General features: G+C 43.2%; 1 long non-coding RNA gene across 1 annotated transcript in view; it reads left to right on the top strand.

Annotated features, from left to right (window-relative positions):
* The window catches only part of LOC116156712 (uncharacterized), a 169759-nt gene extending 157939 nt beyond the window's left edge, over positions 1–11820 (top strand). Inside the window, exon 3 of the long non-coding RNA XR_010383733.1 lies at positions 11805–11820. This is a non-coding gene — a long non-coding RNA (uncharacterized LOC116156712). The remainder of the gene's footprint in view (positions 1–11804) is intronic.
* The last annotated feature ends 230 nt before the right edge of the window (positions 11821–12050 follow it).

The following is a 12050-nucleotide window of genomic DNA, read 5'->3' as shown; positions in this document are numbered from 1 at the left end:
AGCTGCTAAGTTTTGGGGAAATTTGTACACAACATTAGATGACTGAAACAATGAGCATGGGCTGTCTGGGCTTGCAGAGAAAGTCCCACACTACTGGTATTAAACATTTAAAAATATGTATAATTAAACACCTAATAATACGTTAAAACAAATTTTCCTTAAATATTTATTCATGTTATAAACTTAAACAAATGCATTTTTGCATAGTTTAAACTGCAGTTACAAATTTTGTACTAGTCTTTTGAATCCCCCAAACTCATGAAACAAAGAGAAAACATACACAAATTATTAAATTATTAAAACTTATGACTACTTGACATTGATTCTTATCCTAAAATCATCTGTTCCATGAGTTAATTCATCTCTTCACAATTTCTGTACTTAATTGTATACCTCCCTGGCTTCTTAGGTGTTTATTTTGAGACCTAGCTAGGGTAGCAATAACTTTCCAAATTAAAAAGAAATGCGATGGTGACTGAGACCAGGATCTGGGTTCTCAGCCATTTCGGTTCCTGACTGGGCGTGGAATACGGTTGCTTCTCCCAAAGCCTTTGAGCAAGAGCTGCTAGTCAGCAGACTGGGCTGCCTTTTTTTTTTTTTTTTTTTCAACTTAACCTTCACATGTTATATTAGGAGAATTTATACATCCGGGCCTTTCACACAGTTTTCAGTTTTACTGCAACCCAGTGTCTCTCCCTTGAGTGTTATCCACTGCAAGTCTTACTTGGTCAGCATTACATAACCCATCGTCCTGTCATGTGACATATGGAGCTGATCCATGAACGTTATTTAAGACTCCTAGATACCTTTTATTATCTTGTAATTAGTGGGGTCCCCTAGAGGCTTCACAGGAAGTGAGGGATTGGGTCTGCATGCTTTTTCTTCTCTCCAAACGTTTAGCTAACCCATCACCGTGGGACACCTGGCAGAATGCTCTCTCCGCTCCACTGTGGGGTCCACATGCCAGTGGGGCTGGCTCACCTCGGGGCGTCTTCTGCCTGGTTGTTAGCAGGCCCGTTGTTTGGGTTCTCAACACAGTTCCTACCCTTTTCCATGGCTTCTCCTTATTCTTATTATTTAAAGAATAGGCTTTATTTTTTAGAGCAGTTTGGAGTTTACAGAAAAACTGAGGGGAAAATACAGAGAGTTCCCATGGATTCCCTCGTTGCCACTCCCTGACCCAGGTTCCCTTATTGAAAGCATCTTCATCAGTGCGGTACAGTTGTTAGAATTGATGAGCCAATATTAATACATTATTGTTAACTACAGTCCATAGTTTACATTAAGGTTCACTTTTTGGATTATACAGTCAATGAATTGTGACAAAGTTATAATGACTTGTATTCACCATTACAGTACCATACGGAATAGTCTCACTGCCTTAAGATATCTTTCTACTCGTCGCTCCCTCCCCTCAAGCCCCTGGCAACTGCTTGTCTTTTTACTGTCTCTATAGTTTTGCCTTTCCAGGATGTCACATAGTTGGAATCATACAGTATATTGCCATTTTATTTTTTTAACCATTAAAAAAAATTGAAGTATAGTCAGTTTACAATGTGGTGTCAATTTCTGGTGTACAGCATCAAGTTTCAGTCATGCATATACATACATATATTCCTTTTCATATCCTTTTTCATTATAGGTTACTACAAGATATTGAATACAGTTCCCTGTGCTGTACAGTAGAAACTTGTTGTTTATGTATTTTATATGTAATAGTTAGTATTCCATGGCTTCTTGACTTCCTCATGGCTCCCTGTGATTTTTCTTTCCTGTCTACATAGCTAGAAACAGATACATGACAATGCCTTATGAAAACATATATTTACTAGAATAATAAAATATCCATATGGAAATATTCTCCTACTTATTGAAATAATAAAAGTGACTAGATCTCATTACATTCACATTTTAATTACAGTCACCTTTTGGTTTACTTTATACTGACTTTTTAAAAAGTGTCAGGAATTCACAACCTTTCATTAACTTACCTTGTTCTGTTAAACCAAATTTCTTCCCCTCCTCTCCTCGTCTCCCTTCTTTTTGATGTTCAGATGATCACAACTTTGCCAGTGGAAGGATCTTTAAGTTGGCCCTTTATCTTTTTTAATACTACACTGGCATCTTTTAAGGCAATCCTGTTTTCTGGCAATAGCAGGTTGCCCCATACGCATCTGTAATATGTTTCCTTTTTTCTCTGGGACACAGAACCACCTGTCCTCTAAAACATACTGATTCTTTTTAGTGGAGAGAAGTCTTAGAGACCAGGATGTGGGCACTAAGTGGGCAGATGTAGCCTTGGTGCTGCTGCAACCCCACCTCTTCTGTTTGGGTCTCATGTGATTCTGCCCCATGGAGACCAGAGATGATCATGCTTCAGACCCACAGTGCTCTGTTAGGATGTGCTCTTGGCCTTGGGATGTGATAGACACTGCTCTTCCTTTTACCAGGCTGTCTTAACCTTCCCTTAATTTCTCAAGAAAAGCAGAGACTGTCTATAACTTTCAATTGGAAGACCCAGGGACAAAGGAGGGGGCACTCAGTGGAGAATAACATAATCTTCACTATTTGTGGCTTCTCAGAGTCCTCAAGTCTATGTCCATTCTAAGATCACCTTCCCTGCCTAACTCCCAATCTTGTCTCTGCAGGGGAGAGGCTAGATCACACCCTGCCAATCCCTGCCCCTAACTAGGAATCCACTGAGGATGTTTTTGTTAGAATTTTGGACCAACCATCAAAAGGTCTGATGAGTATCTGATGCCAGTATCAGATTCGTTGGCTGTCTCGATGGTTGCCAGTAGGAACATCCACTTCCTAGCCTTATTCACAAGGATGAGTCCTAGTCTCAAGTGTGCCAAAGACAGGCACACCAGAGAGCAACTGAACAACAATCAGCACTTTCCCCAGAGTTTGGGTCATTCTGCCTAAGTAGCCTGGGGAGGTCATCCAGGATGGAGTTCAGTCTGAGCTCCGTCCAAGCCAGCCCGGTTCATTGCTACCACTGGTCCTGCGAGTGTCATGCCTGGACATCTCTTGCTTTCAGCTTAGACTATCTGGTGAACTGTTATTAAATAAGAATACCCCCAACCACACACACACAAGCACAATGACGTCTAACTCATACAAAGTAAAGAAATAGTAATCATTTTTTCTATCTTTTTATTTTTAAAAATGGACAGTAAAATCTACAGAAACACAGCACTTACCCACAACAATGTGTGACAACTGACATGGCCAAATAGCCAATTCAAGCTATTGAGACATTCCCCCAAAAGGAATTGGGAGTATTTGCTTTACAAGATTTTACTAAATGACCAGTTCTTGTGTTTTCCCCAAATAATGGAATATTCTGCTCCAGAATGATATATAGATTTAAAAAAATGTAATGCATCTCCATGACTCCAACTTCCAAAATTACAAAAAGGACATACAATGAAAAGTCTCCATCCCACCCCTGTCTCCAGCCACCCAGCCACGTCCGCCCAGAGGATCTAGTGTCACTAGTTTCTCATGCCCCTTGCCAGAGATATTTTATACATTTGCAAATGGATGTGTATACATGGTCTTCCTCCATTCCTTTTCAGCACAGGAAAGCTCTACATTGTGTTCTGCTCCTCACCTTTTTCATCTAACAATGTATCTTGCAGATCATTCCATAGTATCTCCTAAAGAAACACTCATTCTTTTCCATGCCAGAGAATAGTATTGATGAATTATACCTCAATGTCTTTAGCCATCTCCTATTGATTAACATTTAGTTTGTTTCTAATTCTTTACTATTACAAAAGATGCTACAGTGAACAATTTCTGGACACACATGCTTGCGTATAATTGCATCTTCAGAATAAGTCCCTGGAGGCGGAGTTGCTGGGACACGGGGTATGTGCAGATGTACTTTGATGTTACCAAACTGCCATCTAAGGGAGCTGAACCAGTTTCTATTCTGCTCCCCACCCCCACTGCAAAAACAAACAAACAAACAAAAAAACCCCAGCCATGTGGGCTGTTGGCTTCCGTGTATCTTTGCCAACAGAGTATATTATTATGCTTTTTGATCATGGCCAGTCTGATAGGTGAAAAAAGGATCTTAGGAAAGTCTCAACTTCCATTTATTTAATTATCATTGTGAGTATCTTTTCACATGTTTAAAAGAAATCTGTGTACTTTTTCCTTGTCTAGGATTGTTTGTTTTAGATCCTTTGCTCATTTTGAGGGGTGAGGTGAGGGTGCTGATCTCTATAATTGATTTCCTGAGCATATATTTTAAAGGAAATTTACTTTTGCCTGTAATATAAGTTGAAAGTATTTTCCCCAGTTCATTATTTGCCCTTCAATATTATATTAAGAATATTTTAGCATGTTAACTTTTCCATATGAACTTTAGAGTTTGTGTAATTTTAAAAAACCCTATTGATATTTCTATCGAGTGTTTTTGCCATGAATAAAATTTATATTTTTGTGAAGTCGAATTTATCAATTCTTCTTTTGTGGCTTCTCAGTTTTATCAATATTTAGAAAGGCCATCCCTGTTCTGAGACTATAAAATCATTCTCCTTCTGTGCTTCTTATAGTACCATTAGTTTTTATATTCAAATCTTTGATCCATTTGGAACTTATCCTGGGGGAACAGGTTCCATGCTATTTTCTCTTATGTCTGCTTTGCTTCTATCAATAGAACAAGGTGCTCGGTGGCAGGTGTGATGGCTGAGGTATGGTCACTGTCACTAAGATCCAACCACATTGCTAAGCGCCCAGGAGATGCTGGCTGAGCCCTTGGCAATGGGCAGACTTACCCATATTCCTTGGCCTTGAATCTGGTAGATCTTAGAGACTTCAGAAAAGACTGTCTGTTGAGAAGAAATAGTCCAGAGACTCCCCAGGACTCCTCAGTCTCTGATGAGGACTTTTATAGACTATTCAGAGAACCATTTTTATCCAGATTTTTTTTTCATTTTTGTTTTCTCTAAGATTATTCTGGTAATTTGGAGGATTTATTCTAATAACATTGCCGAGTCCAAGCTCATTACTGCTCACCTCACAACAGGCCAGTTAATGGAGAGATAAGCTGTTGGGGCAAGGAATAGTGACTTTATTTGGAAAGCCAGCAGACTGAAAAGATGGTGGATTGCTGTCCCAGAGAACCATCTTACCCGAGTCAGGATTCAGGCTTCTTTTACACTAAAAAGGGGAGAGGTGTGTGGTTGGTTGCTGCAAACTTCTTGGTGCTGGAATCCTTTGTTCTTGCAGCTGTCCACGTAGATTCAGTCATAATGGTCCTATAAACCTCCAACACAAATGTTATCCCCTGTTTTGTGACTTTTTAAATCTCTGTATGAATGGAAAAGTGTTATGCATTTAAAGGTCAGAGCCTTGAGAATAGGCTGTCCTGTATATTTCGGACTATAGGCGACGTTCTTAGCCTGTAGCAAAAGCAATAGAATACAAAGGTTAAAGTAAAAAAAACAAAAACAAAAACCAGATCCAATATGGAGTCAGATTTGTTCTTCTTTATTACAATCCTTCGTTATAATAATAAACTAAGCTCTTTGCAAAGATTCTAGGAAATAAAGAAAAGGAAAAGAAAGGGGAGGGGGAATCTTCCAGATAATCACTAAGAATATTTCAGTCTTCTCTCATAATCCTTCCCCATGTAGATCTTTATTTTATATAGTTGAGATAATACTTCCTATGCTTGTTGTAATCTGTTTTCTACCCCCAAAAGAGCTTATAAGTATGTCCTCACATACATGATAAAGCATTGATTTGCATTATTTTTAGTAGCTGCATACTATTCAGACAAGGGAATGTAGCATGATTTACTTAGCCGGTCTTCTATTGTTGGGGAGGTAGGTTGTTTCTAAATATTGTTGTTGCTCTACTGTAATAACAGTTGGAAGTATAGCTAATGTTGGGTAGAGAGGAATAGAACTGGAGAGGAGAAGGGAAAGACAGATTAAATGTTTGTGGAAGATGTCACTTTAAACCGCATCCCCTGCCCTCCCTATATGGTGTAGTTTTGTCTTAAAGTCTCCACTAGGCACTTAGGGTGTTGGAGAAATGGCGTCAGGAAAATGAGGTGTGACAGCCCAGAATACGCCCAGAACCCCAGGTAAAGCTGGCCATGGCAGAGTTGGGCTGGGCTGGACTGGACAGCGGTCCACTGCTCTAGAGTTGGCCCATCTCACAGATGGGCTCTAGGTGGCGCTGTGGCTGTAAAAGTTTTGGGCTGAAGAATTTTGGCAAAGCTGTTAGGACTCTGGGAGGAAAAAAGGAAGGGAGAGAAGCAAAGAAAGAGGAATAGTGGACTGGAGAGAAGGAGAGTGGGGAAGGGAGAGAGAGAGAAGTGGAGACAGAGACGCAGACAAACAGAGAGAGAGAAGAGGACCAACAGAGAACCAAAGAGACAGAGAGACAGTGGAAAGAGATGCTCTAGCACATGCTTGGTCCAGAAGGGAGGAGGTGAGCAGAGGGCTCGTTCATTCGTTTACCCGACAAGCATCTACCAAGGCCTACCCTCTGCCTGTGGCTGTGGAGATAATGGGGACAAAATGGTAAGCTGAGAAGCTTTGTCCCCAAGGTCACATTGCATATGAAAAGTGAGAGTGAGCAACACTAATCAACCCACGCAGAAGTGACAAGGGGCACAGCTGAGACGGGCCCTGAAGAAGGGACAAGGCCCTGTGAAGGCCTGTGATCAAGGAGGTGACCTGGTTTCGGAGGAAGGGGAGGACTGTCAGAGGTGAGTGACCAGTGGAAGGTACTCAAGGTGAGATCTGAAGGCAGCCAAGAAAGGAGGAGAGAAGAGACGGGGAGGGGCATCTGGATGGGACAACAACATGGGAAAAGCTGGTGGTGAGAGGAGACAGGTGTATCTGAGGAAGTGAGGAAGCATATCTTGGCTGAACCAGAGAGAGGGAGAGGGCAGGAAAGGAGGCTGTAGAGAGGGTGGGTCCAGTCCTCACAGCATCTTATTCGCACCAGAGGTTTTGGTCTTTATCTTAAAGGCATGGAAAGGGGCTGAAGAGCATCACGGAGGGTAACTGACCTGCTCAGAGTTGCCTTGGGGCTCACTCTGGTACATACATGGAGATAGAGTGAAGGGGTTGACCAGATATGGGGAAATCGGCTGGGAGGCGACACAGTAGCCAAGTGAGTTGCTTTAACTAAACGATGACTGTGGAAATGGAGGGGAATGGATGGGTCCAAAACACCCGGGGGAAAGTTGCCAAAACCTGGTCAGCGAGTAAGATGATCCCTACTGCTGACTCCTGACGTGGGCACCTGGAGGGGTATCGGCACCGCCACTCAGCGAGTGGATCTTGGAAGATGACCAAGTCTGGGGAAGAAGATCCCGAGTTTGATCTTGGACACATTTGTAGGAACAACCGACCTCTCTTCCCTTCCCTGTTCCTATGTAGGCTCATGGACTGGGCGCCCCCCCCCCCCCCGGCTGAAAGAGTCAGGAAGAAAAGCTTCCTCCTCTTCTGCCTCCTCCTTCATAAGCAAGGATAGTGACTTACCTGTTAGTGAGATGACAGTGACCAGGTGTGACCCTGCTATCTTCTCTTTCCCATTGGCTCCACCTGCAGGGTTGGTGTGTCCACATGGGGACTGGGTCCCGCCTGCTTCTAGAGGTTATCTGGAGTTCACACCCTCTTTGCTCTCATGATTGTAGCTCAGCAGGTGTAAAGATGTGATTCTGCAGAATTGTGTTTGCTCAGCTGACCCAAAGCCCCTTCTGGGAGGGTCACTCCAAGGACTGGAGTTGGGGTGAGTTTGAGGAAGCAGGACTGGGGTGACATATTCAAGCAGCATTTCCCGTCCAGATTCACCAGCACTAAAGCTGCTGTTTTTATCCCCACCTGCACGATTTGCATGACTTTCTCTTGGTGCAGAATGGAAGAGAGGGGTGTGCCTTACTGCCTCAGAGACATCCAAGTGCAGATGTCAAACAGGTCTGAAGCTTGGAGAAGAGGTCTGGGCTAGAGAGAGAAATGGCCATCACCAGTGAAGAAATCAGAATGGAGGAAGGAAGGGGTCCTTAGACTGAGTCTTGAGGAGCTCTTGCATTTAAAGGATGGGTAGAGGGGGAGGGTCTTGCAAAACAGACAAAACAGGAAGAGTAGAAGGACAGGCAGGTGGCACTGATGCTTGTCGAGAAGGAGGGAGTGGCCGACAGGGTCACATGTCTGTTAGACTGAGTGACAGGGAGGCCACTGGTGGCATTAGTAATCCATGTTTAGGAGGGTGATGGGGGCCACGTAAGCCATATTGCAGTAGAGGAAGAGAGAGCAGGAGGTGGCACAGAGGTGGCCACATGAAGACCGCTCTTTTGAGAAGTTTGTGTGAGCAGTAGGTGTAGGCGCTTGCCATTCCTTTCGGTCACTCCCCGACGTGTGGGGGAGTCTCTACCTCTGAATCTTGTTGAGAAGCAGAGCTTTCCTCCCTCTGGATGTGAGGAAGGTACCAGATACTTGCCTTCCCAGCTGGCCCTGAGCTGGGATGAGTAAAGGGCAGGGCTTGCCAACCAGAAGCATCTCTTGGAATCAGGAGTCAGTGAAGCACAAGAGGAAGCATACAGAAGAATGTTTTCTGAGAGCAGCGGTGGGCATGAAAAAGGGAGAGCTCCTGGGCTGCTGGTTGGTGACAGTGGTGTGACTGGGGCTCGCCATGGCACCAAAAGAAAGGGCCGTAGTGGTGGTGATGGTGGTTTACAGAAGCAGACCCAAGCTGGTCTGTCCATCCTGCTGACAATTTTGTAAGCCAACTAAATATCTCTATCTATCTATCTATATCTAAAACTTTAAAAATAAACTTTAGGTATAGTAGTGTATGTTCTCAAAATGAACCTGACATGGCGTTCAATGAGTTTTGAAAAATGTATATGCCTGTGTAACAGATACTCTAATCAAGCTTTAGAACACTGTCATCACTCCCCAAAGTTTCCTGTGCCCCTCTGTGGTCAATTATTCCCCACCCCACTCCTGGTCCAGAGAACCACTTATTTGTTTCAATATCTATAGGTTAGTTTCCCCTGTTTTAGAATTGTACACAAACTCAGTATTTGCCTCTGGCTACTTTCCTTCAGCTGAACATTTTCATACCCGTCCTTGTGTATGTGTGTCGACCAGTAGCTCATTCCTGTTTGTTGCCGAGAGTGCGCTGTTCTCCTCAACACACCGCACTCACCTCTCCATCCCCTACCTGTTGGTGACTACTGAAGTTGTGTCCAGTTTTTGGCTGCTATCAATCAGGCTGCTGTGAGCATTTTTGTACATGTGTTTTCTTGTGGACATGTGTTTCAATATTCATTTAATCAGTTCCATTTTTGTTTAAATCAGCAAGAGCTAGCTTCTGTTACTTGTGGCCAAGAAATCTGACTGCAACAGAAGGAGAGAAGAGACCTTAAGCTAGCAGCTGGATGGGGATGTTGGGTCAAGGAGAGGATTTGATTTTTAAGATGCAAAAGACTTAAACATGCTTGAATATTGATGTGCACGATCTGGTTGAGAGGGAACTATTGAGAGAAAAGAAACTGATCACGAGAATTTCTGCGAAGGTCGGAGGGGAGAGGCTCTGAAGTCCAGTTGCAGGAGTGGCTTGGATGGGGGCAGGGCAGAGCTTCAAGTGGAACAAGGGGTATATGAAGAGGACGGGGTAGGCGGGTGTGGAGGTAAGGTAGCTGGAAGTGCAGGGAGCTTTCATCCGAGAGCTTCAACTTTCACGGTGAACTAGGAGGGAAGGTCACATATCAAGAGTGAGCAGGCAGACAGGGCATCAGAGGTTTGTGATGGGGGAAAATGTGAAATGGTCATTGCAAGAAGGGTAAGAGGAAAGTGACCAGAGAAATGAAGTGGACATGCTGGGCAGTGCTGAGAGCCCGGTTAAGACTAGTGATGATGACATTTGAGGAATACCAACCCGCCCCACTGTGACTCCCCCCAGTCACCTCTGCACAGGTGCTTAGAGACAAGCCAAGCCCGGGGTAGGGACTGGGTGCCTGGAAGATTTTTGGACAAATTAGGTGGCTGTGCTGAAAGTCCTTGCTTTACCCCCAGGATCTAACACAACACCCTGCATGTGGCAGGTTAAATATTTGTTGGATGGATAAGTTTAGAGGGCAGGAGAAGTTAGAGCCTAGCACTAGTCTGGCCTAACTTCCTCACTGCATAGAGGAAAAGCCTGAAGCATGGAGAAGGGAAGGGACTTGGCCAAGGGCACTCAGCCAGCTGGTGGCAGAGGGGGAACTTTTCCTCAGGTCTGTCTGATCTCAAGGCCAGTGTTCTTCCCAGTACTGCTTCAGTCGCTGTTGGTTGAGTGGACCAAGGTCTGCGTTCAGTTCCTGTCTCTGCCATTAGCTTGCTGTATGACTTTGGGCAGGTCACTTCAATTCTGGAAAGGCTTCTTTCCTACATTTTATAGATGTGGGTACTGAGTCTCAAGAGAGGTGTGAGAACCAGAAGTGTGAGACCACATAGCCGGGAACAAGCAGAGTGAGGACTTCATACAGTCTTGGACTTAGTCAATATTAATTGAGTATTGGGGTAGATTAAGTTATTGGAGCAAATTCTTCACTCCCTTATAATGGGATCACACATCCATGCTCTTTGCCATGTACCTGTAAATTTTACTTATTTTAATTTTTTATTGTGGTTAAATATTTCTAGCATAACATTTACCATCTTAACCATTTTTTGAAGTGTCCAGTTCCGTGGCATTATGTGCATTCACACTGTTGTGTAGCCATCACCACCCTCCATCCCCAGAACGCTCTTCATCTTGCAAAATTGAAACTCTGTCCTCATTAAATAATGACTCCCCGCCCCTCCTTTCCCCAGGCCCTGCTAACCATCATTCTGCTTTCTCTCTAAGAACTTGACTACTCTAGGTAACTTATAAAAAGAGAATCATATAATATTTGTCCTTTCGTGACTGATCTCTTTCACTTAACCTATTGTCCTCAAGGTTCATCCGTGGCGTTTCATGTGTCAAGAGTTCTTTCTTTTTAAGGCTGAGTCCTGTCCCCTCGTGTGTATGCACCACACTTGTTATGCATTCATCCGTTGATGGACATGATGAACAGTCAGGATGTTACCACCTTCTGGCTATTGTGAATGATGCTGCTATGAACATAGGTGTGCAAATAACTATTTGAGTTATTGCTTCTTTGAATTCTTTTGAGTCCATACCCTGAAGTGGGATTGCAGGATCATATGGTAGTTATTAGTGTATAGAAATGCAACTGATTTTTGTATATTGATTTTATATCCTACAACCGTACTGAATTTGTTTATGAGTTCTAACAGCTTTTTGCTTTTGGTTGAGTCTTTAGGGTTCTCTATATGTTGAGTGTTTTATTACAAAAGGGTGTTGAATTTTGTTAAATGTTTTTCTGCATCAATCAAGAGGATGCTTTTTTTTCCCCTTCACTCTGTTAATGTGGCATATTACATTGATTAATTTTCATATGTTGAGCCGTTCTTGCATTCCAGGAATACACCCAACTTGGTCATGGCATATAATCCTTCAGTGTGCTATTAAATTCCATTTTCTAGTTTTTTTTTTTTTTTTTGAGACTTCGTAGGTCAACATTTATCAAGGATGTTGGCCTGTAATTTTTTTTTTCTTGCAGTGTCTTTTACTGGCTTTGGTAGCAAAGTAAAGCTGGCCTCGCAGAATGAATGAGTTTGGAAGTGTTTCCACCTTTTCAATTTTTGGAAAGAATTTTGAGGGGGATTGGTGTTAATTCATCTTTATGCCATGTACTTTCCCAGTGAGGGGAAAAAATCTCCTTTCATTGACAGTGGGCCTGGCTATGTGACTTGATTTAGCCGGTGAAGAGTTGGTGAATGTGATACAGGCAAAAGATATTAAAAGGAGCTGGACTTCTGGTGACTGCCACAAGAGAAGCAGCTGTAGAAAGTCCCCGGACCTTCAGCCTGCCGCACATGGACCAGACCTGAACCCACCCTGCAGCCTGGAGCTCACCTCCATGACCTTCAGACTGAGCAGGTCTACTCACCTGAATCCAAACTAGAAGAGCCAAGCTG

This window comes from Camelus dromedarius, chromosome 14 (assembly GCF_036321535.1).
Source record: "Camelus dromedarius isolate mCamDro1 chromosome 14, mCamDro1.pat, whole genome shotgun sequence".
NCBI lineage: Eukaryota > Metazoa > Chordata > Mammalia > Artiodactyla > Camelidae > Camelus > Camelus dromedarius.
This window is presented reverse-complemented; position numbering and strand designations above follow the sequence as displayed.